This window comes from Haemaphysalis longicornis, unplaced genomic scaffold, assembly GCF_048455015.1.
Source record: "Haemaphysalis longicornis isolate Haplotype H1 unplaced genomic scaffold, Haemaphysalis longicornis Haplotype H1 scaffold_4, whole genome shotgun sequence".
Taxonomy (NCBI): domain Eukaryota; kingdom Metazoa; phylum Arthropoda; class Arachnida; order Ixodida; family Ixodidae; genus Haemaphysalis; species Haemaphysalis longicornis.
In genome coordinates this window covers 39,923,065-39,944,424 of record NW_027526361.1, presented here as the reverse complement: position 1 = coordinate 39,944,424, position 21,360 = coordinate 39,923,065, and the positions used below count along the sequence as shown (strand labels likewise).

The 21,360-nt window shown below is 47.5% G+C and overlaps 1 protein-coding gene across 2 annotated transcripts in view; it reads right to left on the bottom strand.

Annotated features, from left to right (window-relative positions):
- Window positions 1-21,360, bottom strand: part of LOC144178534 (nephrin-like) — a 188,794-nt gene that overhangs the window by 61,149 nt on the left and 106,285 nt on the right. The gene's annotated exons all lie outside the window — the stretch shown is intronic.

The following is a 21,360-nucleotide window of genomic DNA, read 5'->3' as shown; positions in this document are numbered from 1 at the left end:
GTTCGGATTTCGAAGTTTGCCAAGAGCGGAATCTTGCTATTCAATTAAGGCTATTCGCGTCCAGATTGAAATGTCGCGAATGGGTCTGTGGATGTAAGGAGTGAAAACAAACACAGGAACAAAAAGTAAAGGTGGCGTGGCATAACTGCAGCGTATTAGAAGGACAAGGTTTTGTCAGTTGTGCGAGAATAAGAAGACAGAAAGTGTGGCCAATTTGTGCGTATTCCTTTGTAACTCCAGCACGGAATGGCGAACCGGAAGGAGGATGAGCCCACCGCTCACTAGGCATTGGGAGTAATTTTTGCATTGCAGGGTAGTGTTCGCTATCTGGTTTTTATAAACGGCCAGTCATACATGGCTGCGCGCCACACATGGCGCTATGTTAACACGGACTCACAGAACACAATCGTTCACCCGAGACAGCGAGTACCCGCACGCCCGCAACACTACAAGAGTTCGCGGCTTTCAGTATTTCAAAACAGTGCAGCGATAGTTTCAGAGCGTAGAGATAAGCTTATACATGAATATAGCGATGTATCGATTTGAGGATCTAACGAGAAATGCGATAGTGAAACATACGAAATAAAATAGGTTATCGTCACTTAGACCGCTTTTTGTGACGAATGGTATCATTTCATCATTGTTTTCCGTTGAGAAGTTTGTGAATAAGTTTGAGTCTCTGCGAAGGTTGCGTTGTGTCTTCTTGTCATTTTATTTCGCGCGATGATGTAATACAGTGTCCGAAAACTTTCCTTGTAACCGTCGCAGCAATGCATAATTAAGCGCAAGACTGCTCCCCTAAACAGAGAGTAGAAAAATTTCTCCCACCTCCCCTCGCGGGAACCCCTGTGTAGATGCGACGCATAGGGGGTTCCGTTGTTGTTTCCGTTGTTGATTCTCCCATCGCGTAAAACGTGCCGTGAACCCCCTGCCGCGGCTATGACGCAACGTGGCGCGGCTATGACGCAACACAATCCAACAATATCGACTTTAATCCAATCTAATCCAAGCCAAGCCAAGCCAAGCCAAGCCAAGCCAAGCCAAGCCAAGCCAAGCCAAGCCAAGCCAAGCCAATCGAATCCAATCCAATGCCCCCTCGCGAGAGAGTGTTTGCTATCGGAGAGGAGAGGAGGTGAGCGGCGGAGAGCGCAGCTCGCGCGGCGAGGAGAATGGGGGAGGGGTGTGGACGGACAGCAACAACGCCGTATGGAGGGACAAGGCGAGTGAATGAGATGCAGGCGCATCTAAAAGTCGTGATACGTTCGAGACTTCCTTGACGGCGGAAAAGCTATTCTCAAGGTGGATGACCTGACATCAGATCAAATTTCCCTCGGCAACAAGGGCACACCCCAGGGTGCCGTCCTGTCCCCGCTGCTATTTAACATAGCCCTCATTGGTCTCCCTCCGCTCCAGGCTGTTATACGAGGCATACGCCACGGATTATTTGCGGACGATATTACCACATGGGCCATTCATGGATCAGTAGGGGACATGCGGTTGACATACATGCGGTTGACATGCGGTTGACAACAGGCGGTTGACATAGTCATCCAATACCCCCGACAGTGTGGCCTAGAATGCTCGCCGCAGAAATCGGAGCGGCTGATCGTTTCAGCAAGGAAGAAACCCTCTCCTGGGTCGCCAACTATCTCTCTACATATGGATGGCCATGTAATTGTTCCGCCTTCACAAGTAAGAATTTTGGGCATGCTTTTCCAAGCGGATCGCTCGAACATCCAACTGCTCAACAGACTTAAGAACATCACAGAGCAAGTCTCCCACATGATCCGGAGGATTAGTACCAGGACGAGGGGTATTCGAGAGGAGTATGTACTCAGGCTGGTTCAGGCCTTCGTGGTGTATAGGGTCACTTACTCCCTCCCCTACGCCATACTCTCCAAGACCGAAAAAGAAAAGGTGGAAGCGATGATACGCAAGGCGTACAAAGTAGAATTGGGGCTACCTGTTACCACCTCAACGCAGAAACTCTTGCGGTTGGGAGTCCACAATACCTTAGCTGAACTATTCGAAGCCCACCATTTGAGCCAACTTTTACGTCTTAGCTTTATCCCTACCGGTAGAACCATTCTGTCTAAACTGCACCTGCGCTCTCTGCAACAACCGCAGGCCGATGCGACTCAGCTTCCTCATGAGATTCGCAAGTTCTTGGATGTGGCCCCACTGCCACGCAACATGCATCCGACACATCACGAGGCTTGTAGGGAAGGTCGACTGAAAGCTATAGTTAAACACTACGGCCGAAACTCTGCCACAGTCTATACAGACAACGCTTCCTATCCAGGGCGAAGAGCTATGACCGCAGTCGTTTCTACTACCGAAAGCCTCGTTACATGCGCATCAGTTCCCACCATTCACTCTCCGCAGGCGGATGAAGCGGTCATCTCCCTAGCCATTGCACAAACCTCTGCACAACCGGGCAAGCCAGATGTTCAGCGATCAGTGACAGGTCTGCCCCCTCTTGTCGTTCCACGAAATCACCCAGCATTACCGTCTGGATCGAACACTATATCCCCCTGCGCACAAAAGCCTCACTAAAGAACAAGAGCGCCACCTCCGAGGCATCCAAACAAACACTCCCCCCCCCCACTAGAGCTGACATTCTGGCCCCCACCCTGTACTCCTCGCAGTGCCGCTTCTGCGAGGCTCCGGGCACCCTCTACCATATCATGTGGGGCTGTGATAAAAACCTCTACCTACCCCCCCTGCCTTTCCCCTCCCCTGAGCACTGGGAGAGAGCACTGTCCAGCTCGGACCCTCACGACCAGCTGTGGTCCTGGAATGAGGACCCTTCCCCAGGGCTGACTGTTTTTGAGACACGTTTGTTCCCCCTCCTCCTCGACGCAGTATTCCAAGAAGCTAGCAGGGACGCAGCGAAGATTCTTTTTATCTCTAATAACGTTTAGTAGTTCCCGTTCGCCTAACTGTTTATTCTACAAATCGCCAGCTAGTAATCAAAGTGTTGACTGTAACTCAATGAAAGCGCATGCAGCGGAAATCAAATGTATGTATTCGATTTGGAAGGGCTAAAACAGAAAGAAGCAAAACAAAAACTGTCCCGTGTTTATAAATAATCCTTAGTGACAACAAAACTTTCCTCTTACAGACACGCACACCAAAATGCGAACTGAAAAACTAACGTAAGGTAAGATATACTAGGAAATCTAAATACTTGAACTGGGCAATCATAGCCCAAAAATTTCATCACAAACTGTTTCTGAGAGTTCTTCCAATGCAAATGTTCATTTGTTATCCAAACATAGCCCCAACATCTCTTGGTCCTCGCCGGGAGCGGAAACGCATTCACTAACAATGGCCCACGTTTCTCGATCGTGCATATATAGATTCGTTCAGTGTCGACACCGCTTCTGTTTGCTCTCCGTCGCAACCGCATATCTACTCATGGACGAAATTATGCGTTCCTCTTCACAGCGCATACAGTAGGCAGACATTGCGACGATCTGGGCGACGATAGCCGCCTCGTGTAAACGCAGCAGACGCGCGCGAACTATACGGAGTACGTGTACACGCAACATTCACGGATCACCTATCGTGGCGGAGGAGGAATTGCTCCGATGACCACGGCTGTAATGTGGACCGCAATCTGCCATTCGATCGCCTTCCGAGCTCTTTACCTCAACATGTTCGGGGCTCGCGGTGAGTGAGCAAGGAGAGTGCGGCGTCGGAAAAGCAACACCCCCGCGGACGACCCCCTCTCACCCCTCCCTCTCCAAGTAACCGCGGTGCAGCGTACCGGAGAGGTCCTTCCCCACCACTCCCAATCGGCGTTGCCCCTTCCTTATCGCGTCCCGAGCCAGGAACCGCAAAATCTGGGTCTCCAAACCCCGTGGCCGTTGCCGCTACAATATACCCAAACCGAAGCCTGCCCCGTCCTTTTCGCTACACGTCTGCCACCGCCTGCTGACCACTTGCTTCGAGTTCCAGCTCATCATGGTAATGGGCCCTCCGGCACATTTGCTGCTTCCGCGCGTTGCGCCGCCTCCTCTTTGGCCCCCGTCTACCGCGCCCCGCAGTCAGTCGTCGTCTTCCTTCCGTTCTCTTGTTTTCTTCCAGCGTTGTTGCCTGCTTTTCATCCCATTTCCTTCATCCCGCGTCGCCGCAAAGCGCCCGTGCTCTTCCGGGCCGCGAACAGTCCCGCTTTTTTTTTTTTTTTCGTCTTCGTTTTCACAGACGTGCCCGCCCAGTCCTCGTGTGTGCAGTAGTGAGCGGGGACGACGAAACGACGGCGTTGAGGTCTTCTGGTTGAACGGCTGCCCGCAAATGCATGAGCTCCGTGCGCAGGCGGGCGATGTCAGCGCCCGCACGGACGACTGTCAGCCGCGGACGTCCCTCCGTTTTCCGCCCCGTTATGCAGCAGCGTGGCCTCTTTCGTCAACGCGGTCTTTATTTACTTCGTCGTATTTACTTCGCTCCCTCCACCGACTTTATTGCTCTGTTTTGTTTTCGTAGTTGTTTTGGCTGTTTCGTGGCACAGGTAGGCCGTTTTTATCCCGTACGTTATTCCAGATTTATCTTTAGGGAATTGGGGTGCGTCGGAAGACAGAATGACCTGACAGCTGTCGTTGGCTGTGGGAGTGAGGATGTGGTCTTAATTTTCCTGATTCTCCTTCAGGGCGCGTCTGCGAAAGCGGGCGAGCAAAAAATGCACATTGACTGGGGCTTCACGCATCAACACCTACGGAGAGAAGCGTAAGTACTTGCGCTGCGCTTGCGAAAAAAGAAATGAATTACGCACTCGCCTTGGGCGGCCACTAAAACGTTAGCGTAAGGAGACGGAACTTTAAACTGTGGCAAACTTGGTAAGAATACTGCTTACGTCTCGTCCATTTTATATGTGTACAAATGTTGTAGTTACTGTCTGCGTGGCTGTTTAATTCCCCACGCCTCTCTCTTCCCACAAAAGTTTTTTTTTTCATTCTGTCTAAAAAAAAAAAACGAAAACACACGCGCGCGCGCGCGCGCACTTGTGAATTCCGGGCTTTTTTTTTTTTTTTTTTTGCTAATGAATTCTCGCAGCCAGGAAGTCTTGATTTTATAATCAGTGCGGAGAGGCCATGGAAGCCTTCAAAACAGATTACGGTCTCTATTTTTTTTCTTTCTCAACTTCGCTGAAACATTAATAAAGAACGTCTCGTCCACCCGAACAGAAAAAAATTAAATGAAAGAAAAGGAGATGGACGAGGGAGAGTTGCACGTAATTGTTGCAACGTGGTGGTCACTTGCTCGTTTAAGATTTTCTGAGCTGCGCAAAACATAATTACACTTTTGTCTTGTATAAGCGGAAGACTCGGGAAAACAGTACAGATGCGTGCTTTGGTCCCTGTGTACATTGTGACGCCGTTAACAATGTCCAACGAGTCGTGCGTTGAAGTGGTAAAAGGTAAACAGACGACTTGTTTGAAGCAGGCGCTCCACCCTTCCGCTTAGTTAAGGTTATTAAAAAGGCGTTAGAATTCAAGATGATTTTAAATGGGTGATCTAATGAATGCGCTAACTGGATGGACGGGCTAATGGGTCGCCTAATGGATGCGGAAGTGGCAGCTCTGTCTGACAGGCTGATTTGATAAGAAAAACGACGGTAGTGTTCGTAAAAAAAGCACTAAAAATAAAAATGTATTTTCATGCGCTTTTTTTCCACAAAACTGTTTCCTCCTGGCTGTTCTGTAAAAAAGTACAGATTTTATCCTAAAATGGCGTTGCGAAAAGAACACCAGCACACCGATGCCAGAGAGATTTCATATTTGCTTTGCAAGCGCTCAGTAACGTCAATGCGCCGCTAAAAAAGATATTTGCCTACTAAAATGAGCCGGAAAGAAAGAAAGAAAGAAAGAAAGAAAGAAAGAAAGAAAGAAAGAAAGAAAGAAAGAAGGAAAGAAAGAAAGAAAAAAAATAAAGAAAGAAAAAAAAAATAAATATAGGCGGTGATGAACGAAATGTGTTAAACTTAGATGTGAGAGAGGAACCGTAAGGTAATTAGCAGCGGAAAGAAAGCAAAATGAAATGGATAATTGAGATAAACGACCGAGGATAGGGACGTTGAGAAAGGCTTGCAAACAGGCTGGTTCAGAAAAGAAATAGACACAGACGTGTTCTGTTGCCGGAAGACATGCACGGAGTTGCACATGTATGCTTGGGCGAACGCTCGTATCTTGTACCTTTTCCCCTGTCAACGTTTGGATCGATTGCAGGCTTTTATCGTTTCTACCTCGAAGCCTTCTCGCCGCCTGGACGGACTCAAACAGGGAATGGATGTTAGGCTCTCATTTAGCCCAGCACGGTTAGACGGAATCTCTGAAGCCAGCAGGGCAACTTGGTATTTCAGCTGAATGAGGCTGCGCTGTTGCGATTGGAAACGTATCCTCATCTACAGGGTTCATACGCCCGCTATGGCTTCGTGTTCCACATCGAACCTGCGCGTTCAGTAACACGGGAAAAGCTGTAATTTCGGGGACGTCATTACGCCATTTACCCCTGACACCACGCAAAAATATTTTCAAGGAAAAGCTTCATCCAAGGTTGACCAAAGGGGCGTGAATCATATACTTCTCAATCACGAAATTTAAACTTATTTGAAATCAGGTTGGTCTGCGTGGTACGAACAGTGGCACTCTCGAGTCCTAGTGTTGCGTTCTAGCACGTTCAAAAAACGTCGGTGATACTACGTACGGAAACGTCGTTTTCAAGCTGTCATTAAGGGCATTTCGGACGCAGAATGCGGAATCATACTTTTCGTTCAGGAGGAATATTTCTAGTGCAAAAATACGTTTCAGAGTGGCGGCATCACAATGAGAGCCACGGCGTTTCACATGCCGGATGGCAACTGTTGAAGATTTAAACGTGACTGAGACAAACTCGCCACAGCGCCACATGATGAGCACGTGACCAACATGACTTGCATCTCGCGGGGCACAGTTAAAAACGCTTTAGCCAGTAAATGTCGAACGCAATGATTTTCATATAGATGAAACCCTGCCCTTCCAATGTAATTCGTTAATCATTATAACAGCACTGCTATTTGTTCTCTGTCAGTTGCTCATTCTTTGCATCAGTGACCGGGAACTTCTGTCTACTTGCGTACTTTGAATGGGAGATCTTTATGGCTCTCCCTGGAAGTATTTATGAAAGACTTTTTTACTTCCACATCGTGTTTGCGTCTATGTCTTGATACCGGCTTCAGATTACGCGCACTGGCTTTAGAGTGCAACTAGTGGTTTGGAAACTTGATGAAAATGATTTTCTGAAAACATTTTAACGCGTGGCACAAGAATTAATTTTCACAAACGATTCACACAGAAAAACGTCAGAAAAACTTCTGTCATGAACAACGCCTCTTGTCAAGTACCTCGATAAGAAAAACGAATTTCAAATAACTTAAAAATGAATATGGCGTCTTTTATAGCAAGGTCGCTATTTTTTTTCAGGAATGAAAGCCTAGACATACTTGAAGAGCTATTTTGGGCACCGTCGTCCAGCTACACTTCCAAAAAGCGAAACAAACTGTCGCGTTTTATTTGTGCCTCTGTTATTACCGGGCTGGTAGCTCTTAACGGGCTTGCCGTCTCGTCTGCTCGTTGTTCTTGTCTTCGCTTCGCTGAGACTCTTTCAACACTCGCGGACCAACTCTCCGAACAACACCTTCTACTTAAGTCCGACTGCACCGCCGCATTCTGAGACGGTGAACGCGGCGACAAATAGCAGCAAGTACCGCAGTAAAGCAGCCCTACACAAATATCGCAAGTAATTTGTGCAACCGGGCCCACGGTCTATCCCATTGTCTACGTACCGGTGATCGTGCTGCCGTCGATCAGGGAATTAAAGCCTCGGGTATGGCTATACCTCTTGCAACGTTGTTATGAGTGTCGTCCAAAATAAGATTGATTTGGTCGCGGGAGTGCGAAACCATGTCCGAGAAAGTGCCGGCAGCCTCCACGGCGACATCGCGAGAAGGGAATGCAGTAAAAAATCTACAAGCATCATCGATCTCGGATGATCGTCTTTAAATGCGAAGCATCATTTCGCTTGGTGAATAAGTGAGTTGGACAATGTGTTTGTGCGTGTGCATGCGCAAGGGCGTGCCCGCCGAGGTGTGCGTGCGTGAGTATATTGCCCTTTTTATGCTCACGGCGACGGCTATTACGTATTCGAATGCACCTGTGACACGAGGCGAGACAGGCAGAAATACAGGACTTTGAAACCACGATTCTTTATCTTAAGCCCGGTTGTGTCCGCTGCAGAACGAAGCCCTCTCCCGAAGATCTCCAGCCGCGCTTATCGAGTGCCTGGAGGCCGATAGTGGGATTGAATAATTATTGGGAGGATTTTAAACACGTGTACTCAACCAGGGTTGCCAAATTCTTGTCTGGTGAGGAAATGCTATTTGGTGTCCTTGGGATGGGCAGTAGGCACAGGTCGCGTAGTATTGGGTAGGGTGCCTCACCTAGCATGGTTGAACCTATGTAGCACAGCCTCCCGTGGTATCCGGCGACGTTTTATACCGGTCCAGGCAGCATTTCGGACCTGGTACAACGCTCTAGAGGCGTAGCTCTAGAAACAGGGATTAGTCGCCCAAGGATGCTTAGCAGGCAAATTATCCAGTTTGATCATGCTAACGGAATACCGCAAGAACAGAATGTGGTGATCAGCATACATCACAGTGACAGTCTTAAGATTTGTGGCGCAGTTCGCCGCTTAGTGCCACCTTTTTTCTTTTTCTATTATTTTAGCGTCAAGGGGAAATGTCGGGCAGTTGGGTACCTCCGAGGTACCGCGAGAAACCCCTCTTAGTTTGGTTGTAAATAAATAAATAAATAAATAAATAAATAAATAAATAAATAAATAAATAAATAAATAAATAAATAAATAAATAAATAAATAAATAAATAAATAAATAAATAAATAAATAAATAAATAAATAAATAAATAAATAAATAAATAAATAAATAAATAAATAAATAAATAAGCAAACAAACAAACCAACAAAGAAACGAACACACAATAAACACACACACAAACAAACAAGCAAGTGACATTTGCGTTCCCATGTGCATGCTTTCGATTGTATGCCTGTATACAGGCTCGCATCGGTGATAATTTAACTCCAGAAAAGCGTTTTAACTGCTTCGGCGGAATACAACTTGCGCAGTCGGCCTGCAGGGCGTTCACACTATCCGTTGCTGAACACCAGCTGGAAACAATGAAAAGCGGCAAGGAGAGACGAAGAGAAGGCGAGAAATGAGGACAGCTCAGCCCCTGCGATTTGTCGATCGCATCCTCAGAGCGCTAATATCGGCCGGTGTATATACAACAGCCGCTCGTGACGTGCCCGCGCATGGCTCGAGGCCAATATACGCCCTCTTGGCAACTCACGTTCGTCAGACGCCCTGCAATATCTGGGGTTAAACCGGGAGCAGCGCGAGAGAAAAACGGAGGTGGAGGAGGCATTGCCATAGGGGCACCCACCCGCGCTGTTGGGAGCGCTCGTAATTGCGTTGTTGCCGAGTGCTGATTTCTCTGCCGGTCGATGGGCATACCGGAGTCCCGCTGTAAACAAGGCTGCGTCGACGCCACCGGTAGCAGTGCGCATTTCACCGCCCATCGAGACCGAAGGCGCGCGCATTGACATTAACGACTATTTTTCCCCTGTCACTCTTTCTGGCACGACAGGTTTTTCTCTTTAGTTTTCCCTTTCCTCCGTGTCCATATCGAGAACATTGCGAATACTTGTGGCTCCGCCCGCCAACGAGGGTGAACTGATGAAAGGTGCCGGCAACAAATAAATCAACGATTTGGAAGGTAAAAACAAGGACTGAATGTGTACGAATAGAGCTCAAATCAATAGGTGAATGCGTTATTCTGAATCGTCAGAAGGTGGCGAGAGCATAAGATATACGTCAATGTTTTGCAGGTAGGCGTGTCTGTTGTCTTGTGCATGCATGCAGTTGCCACTTAACGCACTGTCCACCAAATTTCGATACTGTTAGCTAGTATTGGTGCAAATAGTTCTTCACGGCGTCATATTTCACTCTTTTTAACACGAAAGTGTTTTATTCCCGGATAGATTTCGCCAAGATTTCGCTGACGTCATTTACGCCACGGAAATGATACTAGTACAACGAAGGAATCGGCCTGTAAAAGGTGCACCCCTTCACACAGGCTTTTCTTGCGGGGAAGCAACCTTTAGTACTAAAAAGTACGTTATACTTAGGGTTGTTCGTTTACGGGCTTTATATCTTAACACGAAAGGGTTTTATGCCGTGATACCCCAAGTTTTCACTGACGTCATATCGGTCACGGAAATGACGCCAGTACACCTTTGCAGAAGCGACCCGCCAGCAGGACGTGGTTCGCTAAGCACACCCACAAGACAGCCGCCGACCCGCAAATCATGCTCAGCTGCACATTTCGCTGCACATTTCACTTTCGTGTTTTACTGATTCCTATGACACAGGAATCAACCACAGTTTTTCTTTTCTGACCGTACTCACGAAGTAGCCAAGGAAGCAAAGGAGACGCTCGAAAAGTAAGAAGGATGAAGAGAGTGAAGGTTTGTTCGGAAAGATTTGAACGAAGAGGAGACGGGAACGGGAACAGGAAATTTGACCTCGAAACTGAGTTGGCTGGAAGGATCGGATATGTTGTGAGAGTAACTTGAGGAGGAGAAGGGGCGACAAAGAAAAAGGGCGGGGGAGGGTTGAAATTTTTCGCCTGAAGAAGCTGCTCACCCAGGTAGAGTTCGAAGCGCGCATACGTAAGCGCGCGGAAGCCACCGGGCCAAGACGCCGGAGGCCCACGCTTCCATACACGAACGAAGGCGGGACATCATACTCGAAGCAAAAGCTACCAAAACGCAGCCAATACGGGACGCCGTGCTGATGCAGCGTGAAGTGGTCGGTCCACAGCAGCGAGCGGCCCTGCGGCTTCTACGTTTCGGCTGACCGCCATTTCTTAAAGCACTTTACTAACGTTCGTGACAAGCTCTGGTTTTACTAGCACGTGTGCTCAATTTATGATTCATAGTGTCAGTTTAGTACGTAGCAAACTGAGAGTACGTCGCATTTCGTTATGCTCAACTAGAGTCGTGGCTGCCGCAATTTCACCGGCAAGGTAGCAGCAGTGTTTTCTTTGTATGCCCACTTGCCGAAGAAGCAAACAAACCGCGCATTCCCATCTAGTGACTGCCGAGATGTATTACGTTCACAAAATACTTTACCATCCGTACCTAAATAAAGCTGAGAGAAGCGCGAAAACTTTTTGACGTCAAAACAGCGTCCGAAGTGCGTCAGATTTTCGCTAAAAGTTCATCCAACATTCTCTGATAGTGCGTCCAGTCGATCGTCAAACCATCGAAGACCCAAATCGCAAACGAGGAACGAACCATGCAGCGATTTTTCGCACACTAGTAAACACACATGCGAAAGATTTAAATATAAATCGATACGTATATGAAATGAAAGCGCACTATTCCACCCCTCCTTCATGCTACATGCATGTATTGTCTTATGTAGAACCGTTTCCTTTTCGCGGTTTTCTAGTAACCATTTTGACGCAATGGAGGGGCGGTTTCATTCAAGCGCCGTGTGTCGAGAGATTTTACCACAACTTTTTGGTCGACCAACCGGTCTATAGGAAAATGCATTAGTTTTTTGAAGGGACACATCGGTCCCACTAAGAAAGCTTTCACTTTAATACAGCCAATTTGTGTAATGCCGCGAGCAACGCCAGAAATAACGACGCTTTCTTTGCGGGCGTAGGTTAAAAGAGGCGAAAAGTCGTATTCTTTGTGACGCTATTGTGGATTCCCCTCACAAGGTTTTGTATGAAGCTGAGAGAGGTGGAGGAGGAGGCTGAATACACTCCCATGACCAAATATGGGCGCAAGACGAGGCACAGCGGCAGTAGTTTCTGAAATGCCTCCTGAATGAATCTCTGTAAAATATAACGTTTGTATGCTTTCAGATTATAAAAAGAAACAACAGCTTAAGGATAGGTTACAGTGAACCATCGTGGATGAAACCGGTTGCTGTTGCTCATTCGTCCTGATGTTGCGATGACACGGTAGATATGGTCACACATGCCGTGTTCTCAAATAAATTTCTCTGAAAATTGCATGCATGACTCTAAAAAAGTAAAACAACTACCATTTCTGAATCAGATATGAAGTGGGGAGAGTTAGTCTGTAATTATCTTGGAAGCAGAGTGACAGGACGAAACGCGAAGAGATAACACAATCGACGAACAACTGTCAACATTTGTACTGCGGTCGATGCTAGATGTACGTGAAGCATTTGTTTGGGAACACACTCGTCCAGTGTGTTATCGGGACACGTATTTCGTCCTGGTCCGCTGCATCCAGAAGTTGTATTTCTTATCGCGCAGCATTATTTTCCAGGTTCGGCAGACGAGTGATTAAGCGTCCCTGCTAGGTCAGTTCGGTTTACTTCACATTATGATTAAAACAAGTTCGACAAGAAGGAAGAGTGTTGTAATAGAAAAGCTGACCACGAAATGATCATAAAATAACGATTTACCGTACATGTCCCTCCTCTTTACGGATAGAAGAGGCTTGTCAGTAAATAGACCGCATGGAAAAACCTTGTCCATGCCTGTTTATTGCTCTTTTTTTTCACGTCTAACTCGCTACTTCGAAAAGAGAGCGGTTAGCCCCAATGCTACAGCAGAGATTGTTTAAAAATTTTATCAAAGAGCTGAGAACTGAGGCAGAAACGCGTCCGATTTAAAGCTCCGTACCGCTGCCCTCGAAGTGAAGAGTCACGCTTGGCTTCCGAGCAACATGTCTGCAGGGAAGTGAGGCAATTTAAAGGGCCAGGGCCGAATTGGGAAGCGAAGAAAACAGAACTCGGAGAGAGAGTTAATAAATAACGGGAACCAAGCGACCATTCCGACACGGCCCAGCGCTTTTCTGGACTCTTGGGAGACGGAAGAGGCTCTCCTCTTTCGGTGGGCTTCTGTTTCCTCCGAGGCCCTTAGCGGCTTCATGGCTCTGCGCTTAGGTGAAACTGCGACCGCAAGTTTCTCGTTGAATTGGAGCTCGGAACAGTGAGAGGAAAAAGAAGTCTCGGAAGTGGAACTTTTTTTCGGCGTTACAAAGAGAAAAACAAAAGCTGAATTCTAGGGGACTTTTTTTTTTGTGAATGACACGGTGGAAGAGGCAAGCCAGAAGTACCGGCCTTCCGGCAACGTTCTTGCTTTATTTCTCTCTCTCTTTTTTTTTCCAGCGAAAACGAACGCGTCTTATGTAACAAGCGCCTTATTAGGAAACTGCATCTGAACAGCATAAAATGCGGCTCCTAATGCGATAGGATTCCAGACTTGAACCGCTTCCACACGGATGCCCTTCCAGCTATTCGCATCGAACATTTTTTAGCAGAACGTTGGGATCGTTCTAGCACCCTCGACTCTCCTGTTTTGCGGCGGCTGATGCGCGTTCAGGCAAGCTCAGGTAAGCTTGGCTCTTAGTGTTGCGCACCGGGTGCTTTTTTTTCCCCTTCTTTTTGCAAGCACAAGTGGGGATTGTGCATGAGGACATCACTTCTAGTACTAATCAAAGCTCAGGGAGCGCTCACTTAAGGGTCCTTCTGCAATCGCATTACCAGTCATTATTTCGTTATGTGTCATCACAAGAAGAGAGTGGCCCATTTAGTTGTCTGCTTCGAGCTGCTACTGCACGCCTCATACAGCGGCCGCCTTTCTAACAGAGGAAAGAAGCAAATTGCGTGTAGAGATTTCTTTTGATGGTAACGATACCAGGATGGCCTAAATTAATTCCTGATGATCTACTATGGAACGCCTCACAGCCCAGATGTAGCTTCGGCGAGTAAAAGCCATGTCTGCTTTTTTCCTCTCTATCCAGCACACCGCTTACAAACGAAGTAACGATCGCGTGGGCGGTTAATAAACCACGGTGCATGTCGCAGCCCTCTGAGTTAGATTACCGCCGTTGGTACGATGCTATTGTTGCAGTAGTGCTTACAGCATGTGGCAATTCTTGTTTCTCATTTTTTTTTCGCCCAATTTGCAAGCCTTTTTTTTTTTTGCATTTTAAGTTTTGATGGGGGCACGGGGGCCCAGTCAGAAACCTCTGTTTATATATATAAACCTTCCATTCGTGTCTGTACCCGCCGTGGTGGCTCAGTGGTTAAGGCGTTGTGCTGATGATGAGCACGAGGTCGCGGGTTCGATTCCCGGCCGCGGCGGCCACTTTTCTGATGGAAGCAATAATCAAAAACGCCGTGTGTACGAGATTTCGGCGCTCGTTAAAGATCCCCAGGTGTTCAAAATTAATCCGGATCTTTCCACTACGGCGCGCCTCACCACCTGCATTACGTCGGCGCGTTAAACACTACAATCAATCAATCATTCATATCTGTGAGCGTGCAGCCATAAATCACTTTTGACTGCACCTTCTACGCAGGTGCCTTTTCGCCCTGACTCTCTGTCTTTTCCTTCTTTCTTTTTTTTTTTTTTTTTTGTAGCGAAAGCTACACTACGCTACGTCGAGCGGTCTTCGTGGGGAGACCAGCTTCGACCTTGAGAGCTAGAGGTTAAATCTACGCCCCCTTCCGCAAGTGCCCGGCACGTTGCAGCGGCCCGATGGCGGTGTAGATCGGCGGCTGGGGAGAGATCGGCTTAATCTTGGATGAAACCAGGACGAACTTAAATGAAGAGAAAGAAGGTGAAACACAATGGCATCCGCTGGTCTAACAATCAAGTTTAATATCAAGAAAGGTGAATATAAACACATAACACACAAAAAAATAAAAAAACACTGCGCATGATTGAAACAAGTTTACAAAAGCCGCGGGGATAAGGCAACTAGATAAACACCGGCGACAGTCAAGGTCCACGCAGATATGCAATCTTTTCGGGATAAAGACACACGCTTGCTTGGCTCACACACTTTTCTCCTCTTTCTGCTATCTGGGACGGTTCCATAATTTCGCGGGGCGTTTGTTCACGGTGCCTAAATAAAATGTCAGTGGCAGGAAAATTCGGTTTATGTCCTCTGCACTTGCACTATGTGAAGAAATATGGGATGATGGGGGCTATTTAATGAAAATTCATGGTCTCACAAACGCCCGTGGGTACAACTTGTGTTCCACTTTCTTAGTATTTGTTTAAGTCACGCTGGTTTCATCCAAGCACATGTCTTTCCAACTATCCCAGCTCGCGACCTTTCCGCCGAGAGATAGGCAGGGAAAGAACGGAGGTGTGCGGGGGGCCCGTGTCGTCACCTGGCGGAGAAAGGCGAGGAGGCCGCCGCCGCAGCGATAAGCGCTCGCCACGAAGGAAGGCCAAGAAGCCACGTTAGGCGCAGAGCCGTGTGCAATAGAGGATGGCGAACATCCAGCGGTGGTCGCTCGTACAGCGGCGAGGCTTAACCAACGCTGTGAGGTGACAAAAGGTGATGAATAAACAGTGTATTCATTGCTAACATCTGTGTATATCATTGCGAAAGCACACCTCGACCACCGATTGAAAACGGGCCCAGCCAGGACAGTGAAGCTTTCACTATCAACTAAGGTTAGCCTAAGCTAAACTACAGCAATTTTTTTTTCTTTCAGCTTCGTTCATCTCACAGAAGTGGACAATCGCCTTGCGGCTTAAAGATGCTATGGCGAAGCACCGCGACCCGGCTGAGAGGGCAGCACTATGACTGAAGGGGCATTACGGTGGAAGGTGCGTTAACTGGGAATGCGAGTACGCACCGGCCTACAGCCCCGTTTGGGTGCGACGCGTGATGTAGATGAGGAAAAAAAGGGTGACGACGAATAGATCGAAATATAAGCAGCTAAACTGGTGGCGCTTCAAAGGCGTGTGTATGCGACGTCCCGACGTTATGCCTAGCGTCGCGCTTTGAGTTTCAACTGCGCCAACCGGTATCCGCAGCTTAACGTAGAACATTAGGGCTACGTAACATTAATCCTGATTATAGGCTTAACGAGAGAGATTGGCCAATGGACGGAGAGAAGGAAAAGGCGCGAAGGAAAAATGGCGTAGGAGAAAGAGTGGCGACGAAAGGTCGAAATATCGGAGATTCGTCACCTTTCGTCCTTCCCAGACATTCTACGCTCAGCAACACTAACCTCGACATCATAAAACTCTCGACGCTAACATAAGCGACATAACTGGTCGATATAACTCAGCGAGAAGTGATGCACACGCATCCTCTCATCACAGGAGAAAGCATAGCTACCCCCGTGGCTTCTTTTTTATGCGTTGCACTCACTACAACGTGCGTGGGTTGCCTTGTACCCTGGCTGTTTCACAAGAACCCTCACTGGACTCATACCGCTTAATAAGCAGGTATTGCGGAACGCAGGCTGCGAAACGCTTGTTAATATTCGTCTTGCGCAACGGCGGTCAGTGCGCTACATGCTACGCTGTGTAGCTACAGTGGTCACAACGACCGGCAGAGAGGTTGGCTCGCTGACCGCTGTGCCTTACGGTGCGCGTCTTATTTGCAGCCGTGTCAGGCCGACGTTCCAGTAACAAGGTTGCAAATTAATCTCCCTGTATTCTAAGCAGAATCAGGCGCGTCTGGCCGCATCAGCTTATGTGAGCCTTAGCACTTATGCTGCAGTGGTTCTGAACTGTTGTTAATGGCTCGTTGGAATTTTTTTACCACACAGATGACTTCATTATTGCAATTTAGAAAGTTTTATCGAATAATATAACCCACAAATGCTCTTAAAAATCAAATAGCTTAGCTTGCTCGTTTTAACTTGTGGTTGGCTTCGTTATTGCAATCTAGAAGCTTTATAGTGTTAAAGTAAAGCTACCAATCCGGATAAAAGTGAAAATACTTAGCCAAATTTGCAGATGTGAATTTCCTTCTCTGTCATTCTATTTTTATAGGATTCCTTCCTCTGCGAAAGCTACTTTTAGGGAAGAATTGTGAATCGAAACTCCTCGATTATTCTTTTCAGCAAATAGTTCCCCACCAGTAGAGACAACAATTTCATTTTTTTTTTATTGGCAGAGTCTTCCCTGCCCTATTGCACTTTTTTTTTTTTGCGAGTTTCTAGCTCTATCGCCTGAAAGTTGGGCTGGTTGGTGTAGACCTGAATACACACTACCAGCGAAAACAAGACATCGACGGATCGCCTTGTGTGCTCCTTTCTTCATCGGTGGCTTGTTTTTGCTGGTAATACGTGTTCAAATTTCTAGAATAAACGTGGACGCAGTAAGGTCGATGCCGGAAAAGGGGAGTCTAACACCGTTTACAATAACATAGCACGAAGCTAAGGGGCAAAAAAAAAAGAGCGATGCGAGGTTTTTCGAGCGTGTATCGCTTGAAACTGCAACTAATTGAGGGCCCGCGATAGCAGCTTGACAGTCTACCTAAACCAATCTCGCTCCTCTTATGATTGCTGCCACGCACGCCAACCAACAAAATAAAAAAAAAGATGCTTTGCTTTCATGCGCCCGTGTCAGTGGATGCCGCAAATTGGGAAGGCACGTCGCTGTGACGATAGCCACCAACGTATTTGAACAGAAAAACACTGCAAAATCACGCGTCCCCGAATCGTCTGTCACGCGCGCTACGTATAGCCAACGTTAGAGGGCGGATTTCCTGGCAGTTATTGCAGGTTGCCAGACGACGCAGCTATGATGTTTCACTGAGTGAAACTCGTTATAGCGGCTTAAAAGTAGCAGCTGTTTCCGCATTCCAGTTGAGTTAACGAGATAACTTCGTTTGAAATTAGGCGCCAGAAATAAAGCAAAGTTCGTTGAAACGGTCCCGCGCATGAGAGAACAGAAGCGCTCATTAGAGCGTTTGATCTCTCGCTTTGCGTTGTTTTTTTACGTGTCGATCTCTTCCCCCTTCCTCTCACCTCTTTTTTGTCTTTCTTTCTTCTAATTTTGTCGCCTCGTTTACTAACTTTCACCTTTCTTTTTTATCCTAACTTGGTCTTCCCTCTCGAGCGTCGCCTTATTTTGCTCGCGTTTGTTTAAAAAAAAAAACACAGAGAAAGCTCTTGCTTCAGAACTTCTCTGCTATGTCGGAGATGTTCTGACAAAGTTTAAGGTTCTCGCATGCGAGTCTTTCGAATCTGTAGCTGCCCCCTCACCCCCGTTTCCTTTTTAAAAAGCACTCTAAACGGCAGTTTCCTTTTTGTATATACATTCCGGAAGCCCTAGCTGCGCCCTTCCTGGATAGTCCGTGTTTCGAAGCTTCCTCAAGGAAAGAATGCCCGAGGGAAGAATGCCCAGCCAGCAAAAAAGTGGAGGGCTCGCCTCCGGGGCTCGCCTAGCCGCAACAAGGACGCCCTGTCTTCTTCCTTCCTGCTCATTATTCTGATTTAAGTGAAGCTTATATGGCTAGGGTTTCATGTATTTTTCATGTCTCCGAACAAAACCTCCCGAGGACCCGCGTGTTTTGGATTGGCGAGGCCTTCTACAGCGTGAGGCGGTGGAAAATGAGCGTACCGGTGCGTGTGCCATTAGCACGCAGTCACCCCCAATGCCACACGCCATTGAAACATTATCTGAACAGCGAGATTGTACAGTCCCGAAAAAAATAAATGCGAACACGAAAATATGAACCACAACACGCAAAATTGAGAAATACTGCTCGCGGAGGCCTAATAGTGGCGCGCTATTGGCATATTTCGAAAGCCAAATTTCCCAACTTTGTTTTTGTAACTAAGCCACGCGGGATTCTGACTTTGATAGGAAGAAATCGCGCTATTTTTGCGTTGTGGTTTATATTTTCGTGTTCGCGTTTCAGTTGTTCATGACTGTACGTATCATCACTGTGATATGCATCGTGAGTAGATTAGTTTTCAATAGGCACCATTTTTAGGATCAAAAACATGATTTAGACCACAATCTCATCCTTCTTATCACTGGGATTCTAACCGGTGGATTCCAGGGTGGGGTGGAGAGGGGTGGGGGGATTCCGCAATTCTATTTGTTTAGTTTTGCAGCGATCATCCCTAAAAGTGAAAAAAAGGGCCCATCTCCCCGTGAGGGGGACTCGAGTAAATGCGTCGCATAGGGGGTGGGTGTATTGCGTTAAGTGTTTGGGGAGTTGGTGGTAGTGAATGCGTTGTATCAGCAGCTTCTTGATGTAGTTTGAATGAGTCAAGGATATAAGGCGCGTTCGTAGCCTTTCATCCTGTGTCGGTTTTGTGGCGCAGTGGGAAGAGCACCATGTACCTCGCGTTCCGCCCACAGGGAGTGAATGCGTTGTATCAGCAGCTTCTTGACGTAGTTTGAATGAGTCAAGGATATAAGGCGCTTTCGCAGCCTTCCAATCTGTGTCGGCTTTGTGGCGCAGTGGGTAGAGCACCATGTACCTTGCGTTCCGCCCGCAGGGTCGTGGGATCGAAACCGGGCGCCGGTAAGTATTATTTTTTTATATAGTGTAGGGGGAGGGGTGCGGACCTGTTGTTGAGAGCGAGGAGGGTAGCGTGATGCGGGAGAGGAGGAGTGGGGGAGGGGGCGCACCTGGAACGGCTGTTGCGGACGCCGAGGCACGCCGACAACGCCGGGTGATATCGTGAGTTAAAGAAATGCTCTGCATTTGAAAAAAAATCCTTGGAACCATAGGCTTCGACTACGGGCGGGCTGGGGGCGCGAACCCCCTCCGCTATTTTCCGGGGGGAATGAACCCTCATCACCCTAGCGATACTTCATTCATTCAGTATTGATTAATTCATTCAATAATTCATTTATTACTAAAAGTGAGGCCAAGCCGGATTCACTCAAAATCAGAATCAGATTCAGATTATGGGGCACCAGCGGAATTCTGCACCGTGAGGCGTGCTGTAGTGGAGGGCCCTGTAGTGGAGAGAGAGAGAGAGAGAGAGAGAGAGAGAGAGAGAGAGAGAGAGAGAGAGAGAGAGAGAGAGAGAGAGAGAGAGAGAGAGAATCGGGTAGCAGCCCCCCCCTTCCCGGGAAATTGGAAACTACCCGCCTTTAGTCATGTTTTCGTGCTTTGATAGCGAACACCTGGTGATACTCATCAAAACCACCTTTACTACTACATATTACTTGCGTCACATCCTTTGCTTTTGTTTCCTCGTCTTTCAGTGAGAATGACGGCCTCGACAGGCGCCATCCGTGGTACTACATCGCGTTTGCGTTTCTTTCTTCGCTTTCGTTTCCGCATCCTTCGGTGCGAATTACCTCAACAATAAGAACTGCAGTACACATCACGGCGGGGCTCCCTTCGAATCAGAATTCCGCGCGGCTGGGGTGACCTTGTTCTACTCATGTGTCATCACGTTCATGTGTTACAGCGTACGCCCCAGGCTAACTTTTGTTCCACCGCTGCCAAAGCGCAGAGGCAACCCGGTGGTAACACACTCTGCTCGTAGTCTGGAGACCCTGGTTCAAGTCCCATGTGAACTTACACGTGTTTTTTTTAAAACCGAAGCTTTCTATGCCACACTGATGGTGTCGTTCGTCCTGGTAAAGCGCTCTGCAGAAACGCCAGCTTTACACAATGGGTATCACAAAACGAAGACGACGACGACGACGACGACGACGATGATGATGACGATAACTAAAGGCCCATCAAGCACCTCAAGAACGCTTCCCGTGGTGGGAATCGAACCCGGGTTTCTCGCGTTATGAAGCGGACGTCTATGCGAATGCGCCATTCCTACAAGTTAGAAGCATTTTGGATTCTGGACTTCGGGTTTGTCTAAGGTTGCGTGGGAGAAAACTTCGCGTTTTAACCACTTTTTTCTTGGGGAAGCGGCTTGGATTTTTTGACTGAGTACAGCGGCGGCCATTTTCTGTACGGGCCAACAACAACAACAACAACAACGATTTATTGCAGAACGGAGCCCTTGAGGCTTTCGCCTTAAAAGAAGTATTAATGGAACTGCATGCAAAATATGCAAATAAACTACCATTCTTCTCAAGGGCAGAGCCATTTGAGCTAACATTACTGCGCCTTTTCCTATTTGTCGGAGAGTGTATCCCAACGCCAACCTTCCTTGGGGAGCATAACTGGCAAGAACGTTTTCAAAGTTCGTTTGCAAAGTAAAGCCTACCTCACATAGTGGGGATTAGACATTTCAAGCCGATTTGGACAGAATGTCATCCAATGAGCTACAACAGCAGCACGAATGCTATTTCTGCAGGTGGTTTCCACAGCCAGCCTCACATGATACGTTGTGTTCGACTACCTCCTGTTTAAGTAACATAAGACATAATTATTCTGCAAGCCAATATCTGCACGGGACAAGTCAGAAAGCTATGTTATCATTGGAAAATTTCGCTGCTGAGTTTTCGAATCATTGTCAGTTGTCTACAGCCTGTGCCATGCTTCTTGCTGAAGGAATT